This window comes from Papio anubis, chromosome 10, assembly GCF_008728515.1.
Source record: "Papio anubis isolate 15944 chromosome 10, Panubis1.0, whole genome shotgun sequence".
Lineage (NCBI taxonomy): Eukaryota > Metazoa > Chordata > Mammalia > Primates > Cercopithecidae > Papio > Papio anubis.
In genome coordinates this window covers 11179948-11197924 of record NC_044985.1, presented here as the reverse complement: position 1 = coordinate 11197924, position 17977 = coordinate 11179948, and the positions used below count along the sequence as shown (strand labels likewise).

Here is a 17977-nt window from a genome sequence, read left to right as displayed (position 1 = left end):
CGTTATAACATGGACAAGGATTCGAGATGCTCCTCAGGTTAAGAGAGGGGGGCCTAGAGGTCTAGAGGTCACCCTGGCCTCGGTGCCCTCCCTGGCCGGGTTAAGAGGCGGTCCCGGAGTTCTGCTCACTTCAGCTGTGTGCGGGGCACTGCAAATCAGGAAGTGTTGGAGCCCGGCTGGGGACCTCCTGCCTGGGGCCAGGGGAGGAGGGTGGTTAGACGCCGCCACCGCTGCCGGGCCTGCAGGACTGGGCGGGGAGCGAGGACCCGGAGGCTCCTGATTGCGGCCCCGGGGGAGGTGGCCGAGCCGGATAAGCTGCGGCGGGCTGGCGGGCGGCCACCTCCCCTGCAGGTCCGGCCCTCCCGGGCGGGTGGGGCGCGCGAGAGGAGGAGCCTCGGGCCGAGCCACTGCCTTCGCCGCGGACCTTCAGCTGCCGCGGTTGCTCCGAGCGGCTGGCCGCAGAGGTGAGTGACCCCTCCCCCGGTCTCCGCGGGGCTGTGTGCTGCGCCGGGTCCCCGAGACACCCGCCCGGTTGCACCCTGCGCCATCGCCGCGCGGACCTCGGGTGCCGCCACGCGTCTGGAGGCGACCCCTCTGCCCTGGGACCGAGCCACGTGCGTCGGGCGGCAGAGAAACCGGGGCCCCCACCCCGCGTGCCTTCCTTCCCTAGGCGCAGAAGCCGCTTGCGCCATGCGAGTTGGGCAGGGCCGGCGGCGACAGTGGCGGGGAGCAGGCTCCGGAGCCCCGGGTGCAGACGTGGGCGCCCCTCCAGGTGACCCCGGCTGAGTCCACAGGTTCCGTGTGTCCCACAGCTGGGGCTCTGGCCAGCGGTCCCAAAGGAGGGCTGGTAGCTGTGGGCGGGATCTTCCAGGCTCTTCCTCGCCAGACCTCCCAGTCCCTTCGCAGCCGGGCAGGGCAGGGGCAGGGGCTGGGCAGGGGCGCCCGACCTTGGTCCCCAGGAGGAGGCTGGTCTGACCAGTGCCCGCCTCTGCCCGCAGAGCTCTTGCCTGGCAAAGTTCCCCTTCCTGCCCGGCAAAGTTCCCCCTCCTGCCCACTTCCCCGAAATTTGGGGACAGGCGGCCCGGAGAGGTGTGGTTGGAACTTTGGTCACTCTGGGTAAATGAAGGGGAGGGTGTGCCCAGATAATATGCCGTTTGGGGACCAGAAAGCCGGATTCGTGGGGAGAAGCAGGAAGGTCCTGCTGGAGCCCTGGCAGAGGGCACGGAGAGGCCTCCCAGGTGTCCAGGGCCACCTCAGAGATGGACTCCAGAAGTGGGGGGTTCTGGAAATAGCCCCAGGGAGGTATTTCTGTCCATCAGAGTGCAGCCATAATATAATTAACAGCAGATATTCCCATTTATGTGTGCCAGGCCTCTTGCTAAGGGCTTTGTGCATAATATCCCAGTTAATCCTCACAACAGGAAGGCACCATTATCTCTTGTTAAAAATGGAGAAACAGCCTCAGAGAGTCCACATATTGTGCAAGGATACACAGCTAGCAAGTTGCAGAAGTAGGATTTGAACCCAGAGTTATCTGACTTGGAGCCCAGAGGAACCTACCAGTGGGGTGAAACAGGCTGTGTCCTCAAGAGGATTCTGGTAGCCCCAAGAATACAGTGCTGGGAAGCAGAAGGTCCACAAAACCAAAGGGTCCCACGTGGGTGTGTCCCCTCAGTCACCTGCAAGCCTTGTTAAAAATATAGATCCCGAAGTCCCATCCAAAGCTGACTGAATCAGCTAGGAGCACCTGGAGGACCCAGACTGTGTCTTACTCATCTGTGTCCCCGGTGGCCTGCAGAGGGGCTGGCAGGGAGCAGGTGCTTAGCCAATGTCTGATGGGTAAGTGGGCGGAGTGGGGTAGATGGTGTCACTAGTGTCCTGAAGGGGCTTAAATGGAGCAGGTGGCCTCAGCCAGGCAATGTGGCAGCAGGTATGGAACTAACACAGTTTAATGCTGGCCTCAGAGCCAGCAGGGAACTCAGGCTGGGCCACTTGTCCACCTGGAGGTTGAACAGCCTGCCCCAGGTTTGCTGAGGTCCCCAGGACCAGGCCAGGTCAAGCTGGGATCACACATGTGCCCTCTCCAGCCTAGAAATGTCAAACAGATAGATTCCTCTCCCATTCATGTCTCCTATCCTTGGCCCACAGCCCTTCCCTCCTTGGGCTTATCAGAGACCAGGGTGCTGGGCAGGGCTTCAGATAGTTAAAAAGTGAAAGTTCTTGAGTGAAGTCCAAAGGCGCACACCTGAGAGCTGGGTGGGTAAAGGTCGCTGGCTGAGAGCTGGGGGGAGAGTCTGGCTTTAGAGTCAGATGGATGAGTCCAAATCTCAGCTCCTTACCCCCTGACATGAAGCCCTCAGCTCTCTGAACCTCTGTTCATTTGCAAAACCTTGCCAAGGGCTTCAAACAGGATATCCTCATAAAACAAGGATGCCTATCTGGGGGACTAAATGTGTGAAGTGCTGAATTTTAGGAGTGCAGTAAATATCAGATCCCTCCTTCTTCACCTCAGGTTTATGCGTTAACCAGTGAGGGGCCTTCCAGGCCCAGCACTCTTCTAGACCAAACCACTGACTTTCCTAAAGAAGGTAACTGAGGCCCAGAGAGTGGCCTCCAGGTTCCGTACTCTGTGGCAGAGCTGGCCTTGGCTCCAAGCCGCAGGGTTCCCAACTCTGTCTCAGCTGATGCCTCCCAGACTGGTGGTCTATGCTGCCTGCTGCATTCCCTGTCTAGCTGCAAATGAACAATTGAGCGGACTAGGGTGAGGTTCAGGCAGGCTGGGGCAGGGGAAGGAAGCAGGTCATTCGGGGAGTCGGGCTCCCTGGTCTTCCAGCTGAGGCTGGATCTGCTCTTTCCTGTCCACCCACGGTGCATAGTGGCCAGGTCTTCCTGAGCTGGGCAGGCCTGAGCTGAGCAGGTTGAGTACTATGAAACCGCTTTCTAGCATCTAGACCAGGGAGGTGCCTCTCGATTTAAAATGAGGATGTTTGCCAGTTTAAGTAGTTATTAGAACCTAAGGCCAAATTGGCGCCTTTCCTCCCTCTAGGGGTTGGAAGGGTGTATGCCTCTTTTTCCGCTCCTACCTCACCCCTGCCAACCCATCCCAACTTGAGAGGCTTTGGAGATCACAGAACTTGGAGAGGAGAGGGGCAGGGGTCGGGGTGAGACTAGGTGGTCTTCAAACATTGGGCTACTGAAGTCCTGCTTCCTCCCATCAGTCTCCTGCAGCTGTGTCCACCCACCTGTCCAACACAGCCTCCCACGGGTCCCGGGCCTCTGTGTGCTCCAACCATCACATCCTTGGCATGCCACACACCACCACCATCTCGCCTGAAATGCCAGTCCTCATCACTGACATTCAGCCTCCCATGTGCCGGCTCCCGGGCCAAATACTTTACCTACAGGAGCTCATTTGTACCTGGAGACTCTTAGGAGGTCCACAGTGTTCTTTTCCCAACCACGTGACTTTCCAAGCACATATGGACCCCAACTTCTTTTTTTCCACCCCTATCCTGAGACTCCTAGCCACTAACTAACCGCCACATTCTCCTGTCCAAATTCTGCCTCATTGGTTATTCATTCAACAAACACTTACTGAGCACTAACTTTGAGCCAGGCACTCTAAGACCAGCTGAGTCCCACTGCTAGCAGGATGAGTGTTGTCATTAATCACTCCACAAACACACATGCCCTCTGCGTACATGTGAATCTGAGTGAGGAGACGCGTGGCGGTGAGGCCCAGGACCTATTGCTCATGTGAATGAGCCAGGATGCAAAACCAGAGACACCCCCTCCCCTCACCCACTGAGCCGGAGGGATCAACCTCTGTGCCTGCGGTGAGGGCTGACAGGCGACTGCTCGTGGCTAAGAAACTCTTACGTTGTCATTTCAACCCAGGGGCAGAGTGTGCTCCTCTTCAGGTGTGGCCTGGCCTCATGAGCACTCCTCCGAATGGGCCAGGCGTTGGTTGCTTCAGCGCTGTAAGAACACTGTCGGCCGGGCGCGGTGGCTCAAGCCTGTAATCCCAGCACTTTGGGAGGCCGAGACGGGCGGATCACGAGGTCAGGAGATCAAGACCATCCTGGCTAACAAGGTGAAACCCCGTCTCTACTAAAAAATGCAAAAAACTAGCCGGGCAAGATGGCGGGCGCCTGTAGTCCCAGCTACTTGGGAGGCTGAGGCAGGAGAATGGCGTGAACCCGGGAGGCGGAGCTTGCAGTGAGCTGAGATCCGGCCACTGCACTCCAACCTGGGCGACAGAGCGAGACTCCGTCTCAAAAAAAAAAAAAAAAAAGAACACTGTCACTGGAGAATTGTTTGATACTCAACTCTTCCCAGTCAGTCTGTCTTCTGCATGCCCACAGTTACCAGGCAGCGCAGGCAACAGGTGAGCACTGATTGTTCCTCAGTCAGGCAGTGACTTCCTCCATCTCCGCCTTCTGCTTAATGAGAGCCAGGTGGGAGCTCAGCAAACATCGCCTGTGTAAGCCTTCTTTTTAAAGTTGTAAAAAAAATACTGCCCCAAGATTATAAAGCCGACTTTGGTACATGTAAAGAGATTTGGGGTTGGTGAATGGGCCCACTAAGCTTTATTTGGTGGTGTCAGCTGTCTCGGGTCATGTGTAGACAGCAGGGCCCCCAGAACTGCCATGCTGGGGTCTGCGAGTGAACAAGCTTCCCATTTCTTTTATGTATGTATGTATGTATGTATGTATGTATGTATTTATTTATTTTGAGACAGACTCTTGCTCTGTCGCCCAGGCTGGAGTACAGTGGTGTCATCTCGGCTCACTGCAAACTCTGCCTCCTCATTTCAAGCAATTCTCCTGCCTCAGCCTCCCGAGCAGCTGGGATTACAGGTGTGCTCCACCACGCCCGGCTAATTTTTGTATTATTAGTAGAGACGGGGTTTTGCCAGTTTGGCCAGGCTGGTTTTGAACTCCTGACCTCAGGTGATCTACCTGCCTCGGCCTCCCAAAGTGCTGGGATTGTAGGTGTGAGCCACCATGCCCGGCTGCTTCCCATTTCTATAAGCATCCAACTGGTGGGGTGGCCAGCAGGCTATGGCGAGTGGTGCCTGATTTTCCCAGTGGGCTTGAGAGGGTAACGGTACACCCCCAGTCAGGGCGAGGGTCTCTCTGAAGGTGAACTCTGGGTACACAGCTAGAGGATACAGTGGCTGTGAGCTGGGCCCTCCAGGTGAGGTCTGGCCTGCATATTGCCACAGTGGGCTTGCTGGCATCCAAGGGGGCTTTCTGGGTGACCATCCAGGCCTGCACGAGGGTCAGTAGCACACTGAATGCAGTGGAGTTTGAGAGGACCCACCATTGGCCGTCAAATCGCCCCAACCTGGGTGTAAGGCCAGAGCAGCTGTGGGAAGTGACGCCGGGCCCTCTGGAGATGACCCTCTGGCCCTTGGAGATGTCTCTGGACTGGCCAGAAAGAAGGTGCTACCTGGAACTGGAAGGGAAGGAAGCAAGACAGTGCTGGGCCCAGCAGCCAGAAATCAGGGTGATGGGTAGATGGAGGGGCGGGCATCTGGGAAAGCCCTGCCCTCCTGGTGTTCCCAGATCTGAAGGCTGGAGGTTGGAAACCTTGCGTCACCCGGGCTGGTGTGAGTTCCAGTGGGGCTGCTGCTTGCCCTCCCGTGACCTTTAACATCTGGCGCAGCTGCGTGGGGGGTGCTGAGAGGAGGGGAAATCCCAAGGCTGAGGGAGCTCGGGGTAGAGCCAAGGTCTCAGTGAGAACCCCAGGGGCCAGCTGTCACCGCTGACCTGGAGCCCTCCAGGAACGTATACTCTCCGGCTCCTGTACTCTCAAAAGCAACAGAAAGGTTTGCTTTCCTCAGGTGCGGTTTCCTCACAGTGCAGCTTCTCCAAAGAGATCTGGAGACCCCCCCAGCAGCTTTGATAGGAAAATAGGGTCCTGTCCACCCCACACCAACACACTGAACTAGAGACTCTGGGCCTGGGGCTGCCCAGAAACCCACCCACTTAAACTGCCCGGGCGATTCTGGTGTTCACGAACATTTGAAAGCACTGCCTGAGACCCGCTGGCTCAACAGGTATCCACCAGCTTCACCTAAGCAGAGCATGATGTGAGGGAGTGTGAGGATGTGCTGGGGTGGAGGGCACATAGGTCCCTCCCTCAGCTGACCACAGAGCACCCAGAGTGGCAGAGGGGCCATGTGCAGTGAGTGGCCACAGCAGAGCAAGGAAAGGTGCACACAAGAGCAGTCCTAAGGAAGACATGTGTTTAGGGGTTTCACATTCACTGTTTAATCATCAGGACAGAGAGGGAACGCAACCTGCCCAAGGTCACACAGCTAGCACATGGCTGGACCGGAATTCACACACAGCTCTGTCCAGCTAGGTCCACCAACTAACACAGCTGCCTCTGTGAATTCAAAGCAGGGAGAGATTGTCAGGGGTGGGGACTGGGGGAGATGGCCGGTGCCTTAAGTGCCCAAGGCCTTGGGCTGGGATCTTCAAGGAAGGGGGATTGGGATGCACCAGGAGGATGTCAAGATTTGAGATGGAAGGAATGCCATTGGCTGTGGTGGGGGGTGGAGTAGGCAGGGACTGGAAGGAGGGGTAGTGGAAGTCAGTCCCTGCCTACCGGCCTGTGCTGGACTCCGCAGAGATTCAGCAATCTAGCCCTGCCCACAGGAGCTTCCATTCCAACAGGAGAGAAGAGACCCAGGGGGCCACAGAGCACAATGAGGCCTTGGCTTGGTGTTTGGTGATGATAGAGGAAACCTGCCCAGAACCTGTTTATCAGATGCTCAGGGATCTGATAAATAGGTTCTGCACGCAGGCTTGAGATAAAGATGCCAGGGATACTTAGATGTGCCCTATTCCAAGATCGCTGGGTTCCAAACAAGTTGAAAACAATAGAATACACTTATCCCTAAGAATGGACTTGCAGATAATTCGCTTCAACAACACAAAAGCTTCCAAACCTCCAGCCTCCTTTGGGCTGCCGATGTGGCCTCCAAGGTCCACTGAAAAGCCATCCCCAGCCAACAGAAACATGCCTGTGTCTTCTTCAGCCCCCGTCCAGGCTTTGCCCCAGAGACAAGTGCTGTCATCTGTTTGTGGGTCTGTCTGTCTGTCTGTCTTTCTCCCCATTGTGAGCACTGACAAGCAAGTAAAGATGACAATGAAGCCTTTGTGGGCACCAAATGCTGAGAGCATTATCACTAAGCCAGTGGCAACCATGGTGACTGCAATAAATTTCCCCCACAGAAATTGATAAATTGCCACTTTCTGCAGCCATTATGTTTGCCTTTGTATCCCAAAGAGTAAATGCCTCTCTCCCTTTCTTTCTCTCTCTCATGTGTGTGTGCGCACATTAGATGACATTTATTCGTTTTATGCATCCTGGGTTCTACTGGTCGTCCCACCTCAGTTCCTGTAGCAAAGAGACTTGAGTCTGAGCCACTAATTATCACCAGTGAGGTTTCCTCCCCGAGCAGGAAGCAGCAGGCCAGAGCTGCGCTCTCTCAGTGCACTCTCCAACCAAGCATCAGTCACCACTCCCGGTCCAGTCCCTGCGGCCAAGAGCTGGCGTGCAGGCTGGAGGAGGCAGCTGGCTCTCTCCCTGGCAGGTCCCTCGTCTCCTGAGAAACCAAAAGTCAGAACCAAAGCCAGGCTGTCCTGGTTGGAGACTGAGCCAGAAAGGTGGCTCACCTCATGGTGAGGCTGTCGAGTGACCTGAGAGCCCCAGACCCTCAGACCCTCATGTCAGCCAGATGTCGCACCAGCCTGCTGTTGGTAAATCTGGCATTGATGCACATCCAAGGTGGCATGGGTCCTGTGCAAACCCCTCCCTCCAGCTCCCCAACCCCCTGACCCCTGGCCAACTGGAGGGCGCCCCTTGAATCTCCAGGAGGTCCGAGGAACTTGACACCTCCCAGAGATCTGTACTGCCTTGGAACAGGCTGCAAAAAGTGCAGTATAAAATGGGAAATATGTATCATCTGCACGTTTTCATGGCCCCCTTTTGAGGAAAGGGAGTCCAAGTTATTAAGTCAGGAGGCTTTTAAAAGTCAAAGGTTCAAGGATTTATCACACACAGTTGCGTGTGTGTGTGTGTGTGTGTGTGTGTAAGGATGTTAATGTTTATGATGCATTTCTGTGGAATGCAGGCCCATTGGGAATTGTAAATTTTTCTCATTGGTAACCATTTCTGCATTGGTTTAGCACGGAACTGCTGCTGCGAGTCATTGAACCGGATTTTTCTAGAATGATTCGAAAATCTAGATGTTTGTAAAAAGCTCTCTAAATTATTCATTCACTTTTATTTTGCAAAGTGGTATGATGATAAACTCTTTTCCATCAGACCTACCTTGCGCGCATGTGTATTTCTGTGGGTATTGGCTCGAGTGTGATTGAGCTTTCTGTATTCTCTTTTGTAGGAACTTCTCAGCCTTCCTTTTAAAAATATAATAATTTTTTAATGATGTCTAAATAACGATTCCAGGCAGTATTACAAGAAATATAACAGTAAAATGTTTGTAAGAGTCCATCAGAAAGGGAAAATGCCCACAGAGAAAATAGAAATATACCAATTAGATGTGTATGGCTATAACCAAGCTTTTAAACCATGATTTGAGACTGGCATCCTCCATCCTCTCTCCCCTCAGGTCAGCTGTGGGAGGCTAGGGGTGGGATAGCAAGAGGGACCTGGGGTCAGGTGGGGCCTCCTGGACCCCAGGCCCAGTGAGAACCAAGCCTGGGGGTTTGGGGATAGCGGGCAGCTCTGGATTTGCAGAAACAGCCTGAGAATGAGAGGCTGGAAAGTGTGAGTTGGAGCAGCTCATTGAGGAGACAGAAAACCGAAGAGGAAGAAAGCAGAAGACACCAAAGCTTGGTGCTGAGCGGGTGACCAGCTGTTACTCACGTCCCGAGTAATGAGCCGCAGGCCCTCGCCACCCCAGAGGCAGCTCGAATGCAGGGACTGGACAGGCCCAGGGCACAGTGGAACCAGGGCAGGCAAGAGCCAACTCGGGGCCCGGAGGAGGTCCTTTAACCTGTCTGGGCCTCAGTTTTCTCTTCTGCAAAGTAGAAGGAATGATAGCCTTCCGCAGGTCAAACCTTGTGCACACATCCTCAGGCACGATCCCCGACTTCGCCTCGCGGGCACTTCTCTGCATTTGACTCCTGGTTATTGCAGCTGTGCCCATGCCAGCCTTTGTTAGGTGCTGGGATGTGCCTGCCCAGCTCCTCTCTGTTGGGGAAGATGGAATTCACGCTATAGGGGAGGCCCGGAGTTGCTACATGGGGCAGTCACAGGGTGGGGGACTTCCCTGAAAACTTATTTGCATAAAATGTGCCCTGCTTTTGACTTACATTGTAAATTTCAGATCCATAAAATGGGAAAGACTTTGCAGAAGCTGTTATTCACTTTACCTGACTGGGAGATGTTGATTCTTCATATCCAAGGGTGTTCGTTTTAATACTAACATTAGCATGTGGGGAGGGGTGATCGAGAGGATGGGGAGTAGGGCCCCCCCACCACCTACCCCTGGGACCTCTAAGGGAAAGTACATACCACCGTATGTTTGTTGCATCCTGTTACCTGTGCCGCAGAGATAAGAGGTGGGGAACTTAATTCTGCCTTGTAGAGGCACTGGGCCTTCCTGTTGAATTTAGCTAGTTGGGGGAAAGGCACTTCCCAGGGAAAAAGATTAAGCCTATAACCTAAGCAGAAAGAAAGCAAGAGCTCTGGGTGGGAAGTGGCCAGAGACACAGACCAGGCAAACACAGGTTTGGAAGGGCCAAGGAGACAGCACATCTACCAATGGCAGCAGCCAGGCCTCACCTACCCTGACACCCCCACCTAATGGAGACTGGGCAGACCCCCTCCAAATGGTTGCTATGCCCTGGCCCAGAAGCCTCCAAAAACCCTGAAGCCATTGACTCAGCATTCCTGAAGGCTCCTTCCATGAGTTCCCCCATACCAGGCTGCACCTCAGTGCACCTTAGATCTGGTGTTTGATTTTCACTTTGACCAGAGCTGCAGCAGTCTCTTCGCTAATATGTATTTCCAGCGTTTAAATTCATCTGTGCATACGTCCTCAGTGTTACTAAGTTTATCAAATAGCGAAATGCTTAACTAGGTCTAACGATGTCACCAAACTGCAGAAGGGATTAGAAACTCATAGTATTATTATTTCATCACCACTGAGTATGAGAGAGCCCCAGCTAGGTTCTGGGGAGAACAGCTATGACTCACAAATACTCCCCTCAGAATCTAGTCTTAAATCATTCAAACCACAGAAATGTATTGAGCACTTACTGTGTGCCAGGCCCCAGTAGGTGCTAGAGGCACATAAATGAGTTTTTTATTGGCCCCCATCCAATGAGGTGACAGACAAGAGAACCAGTGTGTGCAGCCAATGGTAATGTGACAAAAAGTGCAGAGTTAGTTCCAGAGCGCGAAGTCCTCCCTGTCCTAGACCCAGGTAGAAGCCTTTCTAGGACCAGCCTTTTGAGCTCTTGGGACTCTGGCAACGTGAAAGCTATTGCAAAAGTCAGAGCTCTTGCAAAAGTTGGAGCTGGCCCATGGCAGGTGGTTGGGAAGTGGCTGCATGACTCTCCCCATGCAGAGCAGTTACAGGGTGGAGGCCGACTTCCAGTATCCCTGAGAATCCAAAGTAAGAGGCCACTGAGGGGCAGGGGAGGGCCCCTCAGAGGCTTCCAGTAAAAGGCAGCGCAGCAGCTGGACAAACCAGGAGAAGATGTGCATCCCTAAGCCCAAAAATCAGGTGATGTGAGGCAGGCCGAGCTCCGTGGCAGACACCCTGAGCTGCCTCTGTGTGTCTTGGCTAACTCTGCTCTTTCCTTACTCCCATGGCTTGCCCTGCCCAGGAGCAGGGCTGAGGCCCATCCCTGATTCAGTAAATCCTATGCCATAACAAGGGGAAGGGTGGGGGCAGCCACAGCCTACAAGACCCACCAGTCCCAGGGTTTGTGCAGCTCCAGGTCTCCCTGGAAAGCAAGAAACCACTCAGCTCCAGACGCTGAGGCTGCAGATTCAGCTGCCATTGCCTGATGGCCTCCAACCTGGCTGGATTAACCGGCCCATAGGGAGCTGGCTGCCCCTACAGTCCAGCTCCCTGGCCTCCCTGGGCAAAGTAAAGCCCTCCTCCCTGGCTCCATAGTGCCCAGTCATCCCCTCATTCCAGCACTTTGCTCCTTCCTGCATTGTGTAGCTGGCCTTTCTCCCAAGAGCCTTAAGAGGGCAGGTCATCTTTGGCTACCTGTATGGCCCTGGCACCTTGCTCCATGCTGGGTACACAGCAGGTACTCTGGGAATAACGAATAAGAGAATTTCTCAGAGGAGGTTTGGCAGGACAGACCATTGCATAAAACTGCACAGGCTGTGCAGAGGGCACTCTCCACAGCGATTACTATGTAAATGGCACCTCCTAAAGTTGTGCTGCAAAGGGACCCTAGGGCTTGAGCATGCCCCACCCCCTCTGCTGCTTCAAGCCCCTGGCCTTGGTGCTGACGGTTGGGCTTTCCTCTTCCCCTTCCCATCCGGCACTGATCATCTTCCTTCCCATACGCTGGCAGTGGGTAGTAATGAACTGTCCCAGTGAGCAGTTCTCCCAGGCTGGGCTGTCAAAGCACGGTAGTGAGAGACTCCTGGTTGGCAGGCAGGCCATCTGGATTCTTGGTCAGCCAGGAGACTCTGTCCTTTGGGAATATCCTCCCAGTCAAGATGTTAGGGGACTCCCGGATCTCCAAGATCTTTAGGGTCCCCTAGAACTGCTTCCCTCCCCAGCCTGCAGTGGGCCTAATGACCCACATGTAGCCAGGGAGTGGTCCCCATGGGATTCGTTTCATTGACTCAGCTAACAATGCCACGATGACTGATCACCTTCTTCTCACCTGAGAGACCCAGCTCTGGGCAGCCAAGGGGTGTGTAGGGACAGGGCATATACATGTGACCCTCAAGACCTAGAGGAGCTCAGAGAGAGCATGAATACGCGAAGTCCCTGTGAACAGGGAGGACTTTCTGGACCAAGTGGTCTGGGAGCTGGGCCAACTGTAAAGACCCAGGAAAAAAAAAGTCAAAACAGAGTTGCTCTTGCATGCAAGTGAGTGGTTAGTTCATTCACCCCTTCCACAGCCCTTTCCTGAGCACCTACGCTGTGTTTTTCAAAGTGTGGTCCCCACACCAGCAGCACCAGCAATTCTGAATGTGGAGCCCAGCAATATGTTTTCATCAGTCCTCCAGGTGACCCTGATGCAGCTCAAGTTTGACCTGATGTGTCCTAAGTGCTGGGGTTTGCAAACGTGAGTTTTACTTAGTTCTCACCTTGAGGAGCTTGGAGTTGGGGAGAAGATAGACAGGAGAGAAAACAGTACTGTCCAGTGAGACCGATTGCTCTGGAGGGCCATGGAGGCAGAGGAGCAGTTGGTGTGGGCTTGATCCTTGCAAGGGTAAGTGGCCTGGAGACCCCAGTGGCATGACTGTCCCTGGCAGGCAGCCAGATGTTAGGACCAGCATCCCCTAGAGGGCTCAAGGAGCCCAGTGCCCCAGTTCCCAACCACCAGGGCTGTAGCCCTGAGCAGCAGGCCCTCCTACTCTTCCTTCCACCCCAGATCTCCTGCTCTGCTCTTCCCCCATCTTCTTCCCACTCCCGAATCCCAAATAGCAGCAGGTCTTTTCCTCCAATTGTCTTGGGGAGAACTGGGTATGTCCCTCCAGGCCACTATCTTAGAGCACATTTTTAGAAAATTTTAAAGTAAATTTTTCCATTAGGCAGAGAACACCGTGTATTGATTTGGGTGCATCTATTTCTGCTTTACTCAGACAAGAAGATTTACAAATTATCCTAGAGAGGAATAAAATAAAAAATGAGCAAATTAAAAGGCCCAGAGCATAGCACTTTATTTGTCTCATATAATCCTTCCTACACCTCATTAAAGTGAGGAACATCACCCCATAGTGCAGATGAGGAAATGGGGCTCATGAAGGTGAAGTGACTTGGCCGGGCCACCAGCTAGCAAGTGGTCGGGTGGGTTATGAAAATCCATCCCTCTGCTGGGCCCTTGCTGGTTGACCTTGCAGTTTACTAAGGTGACTGATTTGGAATAAATCCAGAGTGTTCTAATGCTTTCCTGAGCCCATGTCCTGTTGGCTGCATGGTGGGACCTATGTCCCATTGACTGCATTGTGGGGAGTGGCCTGGCCTGGCTAGGGAAGCTCTCAGTGACAAATTGTGGCTTCAGCTGTGTTATTTAGAGTCCCAGGGGCTGAAATGATCCTGCTTAGGGAAGAGATGACTTTAGGAGGAAGAGGGACTTAGAAGATTTGCAGCTGTGTGCATGTTTCCACTTGCACATCCTGCTATAAACCCTCAGCCATGTGGGTGAGTAGCAGATGGCGCCTCCCCCACACCCCCTGGAACACATCTGCCCTCTTCACTGACCCAGGAGCTGGTGGGGTAGACCTCAGACCTGGGCACTTGGCACACACACATCATCCCCTGGGCCCTGGAATGGCTCTCTGCTTGCATGGATGGCAGAGAAGTAGCTGTGTGAGCAAAGGCCAAGAGGACAGTTTAGCCCAAGGCACCATTTTTACAACAACAACAGGTAATGGTACTGATTATATAAGCCTCACTTGTCCAGAGGTCATGGGGCTTAAGAACCTCAATTATGTGGAAAACAAACAGGAAATAACTTCAGAAGGTTGCAGAGTCACTGTGTTAGTGTGGTCTTTTTGTTGCTATGAAGGAATACCTGAGGCTGGGGAATTTGTAAAGAGAAAAGGTTTTTTTAGTCCATGACTCTGATGGCTGGAAAGTTCACGATGAGGCATCTGCATCTGGGGAGGGCCTCAGGCTGCTTCCACTCATGGTGGAGGCCAAAGAAAGGCAAACATTTGAATGCTCTGGATTTATTCCGGATCAGTCACCTTAGTAAACTGCAAGGTCAGCCAGCAAGGGCCCAGCAGAGGGGTGGATTTGTATCCCACCTGACCACTTGCTAGCTGGTGGCCTGGGCAAGTCACTTCACCTTCCTGAGCCCCATTTCCTCATCTGTACCATGTGTGCAGAGATCACCTGGGGACAGAGGAAGCAAGAGAGAGAGAGGGGAGGGGGGTGTCAGGCTCTTTTTAACAAGCTGCTTTCGAGGAAACTAATACAGTGAGAATTAACAGGGAACTTACTTGCCCCTCTGCCCGCCCCAAAGCCAGGGAGGGAATCCACCCCCATGACCCAAACACCTTTTACTAGGTGCACCTCCAGTATTGGAGATCAGATTTCAACATGAGGTTTTGGGGGGACAAACCTCCAAACCACAGCAGCCACCAAATGGTGTTACAAAATCCATCCAATGATTAGGCTCATGGAGCGTGCTTAAGCTCTCATTCAAAACATGTTTACTCTTGGTTTACGCACACTAGTAGCAGTCTGCCGTATCTCAATTTCCTTTTTTAAGTAACAACTTTTTAAATAACTTTATTGAGCTATACCTCACATTACCATGCAACTCGCCCATTCAAAGTATACAATTCAATGGTTTTTAGTGTATTCAGAGTTGTGTAATCATCACTATAATCAACTGTGGAATATTTCCATCACCCCAAAAAGAAACTGTGTACCTGTGAGCAGTCACTCCCCATTTTCTCCAAATCCCCCATTCTGGCAACCACTCATCTACTTTCTGTCTCTATTGATTTGCTTATTCTAGACATTTATATAAATGAAATTATGTAATGTCTGGCCTTTTGTAACTGGCTTCTTTCACTTAGAGTAATGCTTTCAAGGTTCATCCCTGTTGGAGCATGGACGGGTGCTTAGTTTCTCTTTATGGCTGAATATTATTCCACTGGATGGATAGGCCACATTTTGTTTAACCCTTCCTCAGTTGATGGACGTTTGAATTGTTTCCACTTTTTGCGTATTATGAATAATGGGTGAAAATGTTTTTGTGTGGATATACGTTTTTCCTTCTCTTGGATATATAGAGTAGTAGAGTTGCTGGGTCATATAGAAACTCTGTTTAATGTTTTGAACAACTCCCAGGCTGTTCTCCACGGCGGCTGCACCATTTCACAATCCCAGCAGCAGTGTAGGAGGGTTCTGATTTCTCCACATCCTCCCTGTGTTTTAAAAAAATCTATCATTGTAGCCATCCTAGTGGGCGTGAAGTGGTATCTCATTGTGGTTTTCATTTGCATTTCCCTGAGGGCTAATGACGCTGAACATCTTTTCATGGGCATTTGTATATCTTTTTTGGAGAAGTGTCTTTTCCAGTCTTTTGCCCACTTTATGTAGGTTGTTTGTCTTTTTTTTTTTTTTTTTGGTTGTTTGTCTTTTTAATACCGAGGTGTAAGAGTTCTTCAGATATTTAGAAATAGGTCCCCTTCTCAGATACATGATTTGCCAAACTTTTCTCCATTCCAAGTTGGCTTTTCACTTTCTCGATGTTGTACTCTTTCGATTTCCTCAGCAGCGAATTAGCAGGACCTGGGGGCCTTTCAGAGGCGAGCAGGCAGACAGACAGCGCCCATAAAGGCCTGAGGATGAGAGAAGAGGCAGAGCTTATACAAACGCTCTGTGAAAACTGAAGATGAACCCCAGGCAGGCTGGGGTGATCCCTGGGGTGCTGGATGAGGATCTGATTTTGTACTGCATTTCGGAAGGATTTCTGCCCCCAGAGGCTACCTAGGCTCCAGTGGTGTATGCAGTCAGGCAAAGAGAGGCACAGAACCTCTACAGTGTGCCGGGCATGGTGCGGGGTTCTGGGTGCGTGTGGAACAAAACACAGCGATCCTGCCCTCCCAAAGCTCAGGGAAGTGGGGGCAGGGGGTGGACAAGGAGCACGTGTAAAGAAAGACCACAGGGGAAGGACTCCCAGAAACAGCCCAGCCACAGAGCAATGCCCCAGGTGTATATGGGCCTTGGCTACTTCATGCCCTTGAGGGAAAATCAGTATTTTCATTTTACATATGAAAAAACAGGTTAGAGAAAGGACTGACATGTCCATGACTCACCTCCCAGTGAGAAGATACTCAGGGTAGACCCCAGACCCAGTTCCTTCCTCTTTCCCTCGCTACACGTTTTCAGTCTAGAAAAGAGTTCTGTGCAAGAATTTGTTTGTTTTTGTTTGGTTGGTTGGTTTTTGTTTGAGACGGAGTCTCACCCTGTCGCCCAGCCTGGAGTGCAGTGGCGTGATCTCGGCTCACTGCAACCTCCACCTCACAGGTTCAAGCGATTCTCCTGCTTCAGCCTCCGGAGTAGCTAGGATTACAGGCGCGCGTCACCACACCCGGGTAATTTTTGTACTTTTAGTAGAGATGGGGTATCACCATGTTGGCCAGGCTGTGTGCAAGAACTGACGTTTTCACCTGTGACTTGCTGAGCCCCGGTGCTGGTTGTGGGCACATACTCGTTCACCCAGGGACATGCACTGCTGATATGTGCCTGCACTCTGGGCCATCCTGGGCCCCCTTTGCTCAATGCAGGCCCCTCTTTCTGAAGTGCTTTTCTTGGGCTCACTCTCAATTCGTCAAGGCTCAGCTCAGGCCCACCTCCTGCAGGAATCCTCCCAGTCCCCGCTGTCGGAAGTCAGTGCCCTTGTCAGGAGACCTTGAACACTTTAGTCCACTGCCTGGCCCTCCCAGGGGGCAAAGGTCTCCAGGGTGTGTGTGGACTTCCTCAGGGCTTGTTAAGGCTCATTCCCTGAGAGCAGGGAGGACATACAGAGCCTCCCTTGCACCTACATTTGTTTACATATGATCTATACCACATACAACGTTATAGGGAACTGCTGCATAAGTGTACATTTTCAATGTATTTTACTTATAAAGAAATAGAGCAGTAATAGGACTATGTGCCCCCAAATGTAATTTTACTGACCAGATAAAAAAAAATTTTTTTAATTGAAAATTAAGTAGCCGGACGTGGTAGCATGCGCCTGTAGTCCCAGCTACTCAGAAGTCTGAGACAGGAGAATTGCTTGAACCTGGGAGGCAGAGGTTGCAGTGAGTCGAGATCGCGCCACTGCACTCCAGCTTGGCGACAGAGCAAGACTCCGCCTCAATAAATAAATAAATAAATAAATAACAATTTTTTTAAAAAATTGAAGATAACTGTGGGCTGCTTGAGGACAAGAACTGGGTTATTTTCTCTCTCCTTGCTCAGTCAGTCCCCACATGGGAGGTGTGGGAGACACCCCGTTCTTGGCCTGCAGGCTGCCCCTTCTCCATTTAGCTGCAGGGTACCACAGCCAGCCTCTGATTGTCGGTGGCCCCAGCCCCTCCATCCACACCGACCTCACAGCAAACTCTCCGTGGCCACAGCCTGCCCCGGCCACTCATGTCTGAAAGGTGATCAGTGTCCATGAAGAAGAGGCCAGGGGACTGTGGATGTCATACCGCTAACCATTAGTGACCTGCACAAGAGCAGACAGCAGCTGGCAGGCAGGCCCATGGGCCAGGCGTGGCTCCCAGCCATAAATACAGGCTGTAGTTCTGCCGGAAAGAGGGAGGGGACAGACAAGCCTGGGCAGAGACCCAGAGGGGACCGGGACACCCGAGCCTCCATGCAGTGCTGTCCACAGCTTGGGAGGAGAGGTGGGCAGGTCTGCGTGCAGGAGACAGGCCTCGGCCCACAGAGCTGCAATCTGATCCCGTCTGCTCCCTCTCCAGTTCTATAAATAGAACCCCCAGGGAACCAGGGCCCAGACAGGATTAGTCACACCCTCACCTCAGGCCGCAGGGACAGGCCTCTGAGACTTCCAGGACATGTACCACCTGTCCTGCCCCCAACCCCTGCCAGCCTTCAGCAGGAGGGCTCACGCTGAGCATCAGGAGGGGGCAGAAGAATTGAACGTGGCCACCGTCCATGAAGAAGTTAGAGAAGAGTACACACAGCACACATGCACACAAGAGTAGGACACGTGCACACACACACACACACACACAAGATTAGGAAACACAAGTGCACATA

General features: G+C 52.7%; 1 protein-coding gene across 2 annotated transcripts in view; it reads left to right on the top strand.

The window, feature by feature from the left end:
- The first annotated feature begins 200 nt into the window (after window positions 1-200).
- Window positions 201-17977, top strand: part of STEAP3 (STEAP3 metalloreductase) — a 44784-nt gene continuing 27007 nt past the window's right edge. The window contains exon 1 of one of the 2 annotated variants that reach the window (XM_031651183.1): window positions 201-464. The gene's annotated coding sequence lies outside the window, so the exon portion shown is untranslated. The remainder of the gene's footprint in view (window positions 465-17977) is intronic. The other variant, XM_003909204.5, reaches the window with a different exon arrangement.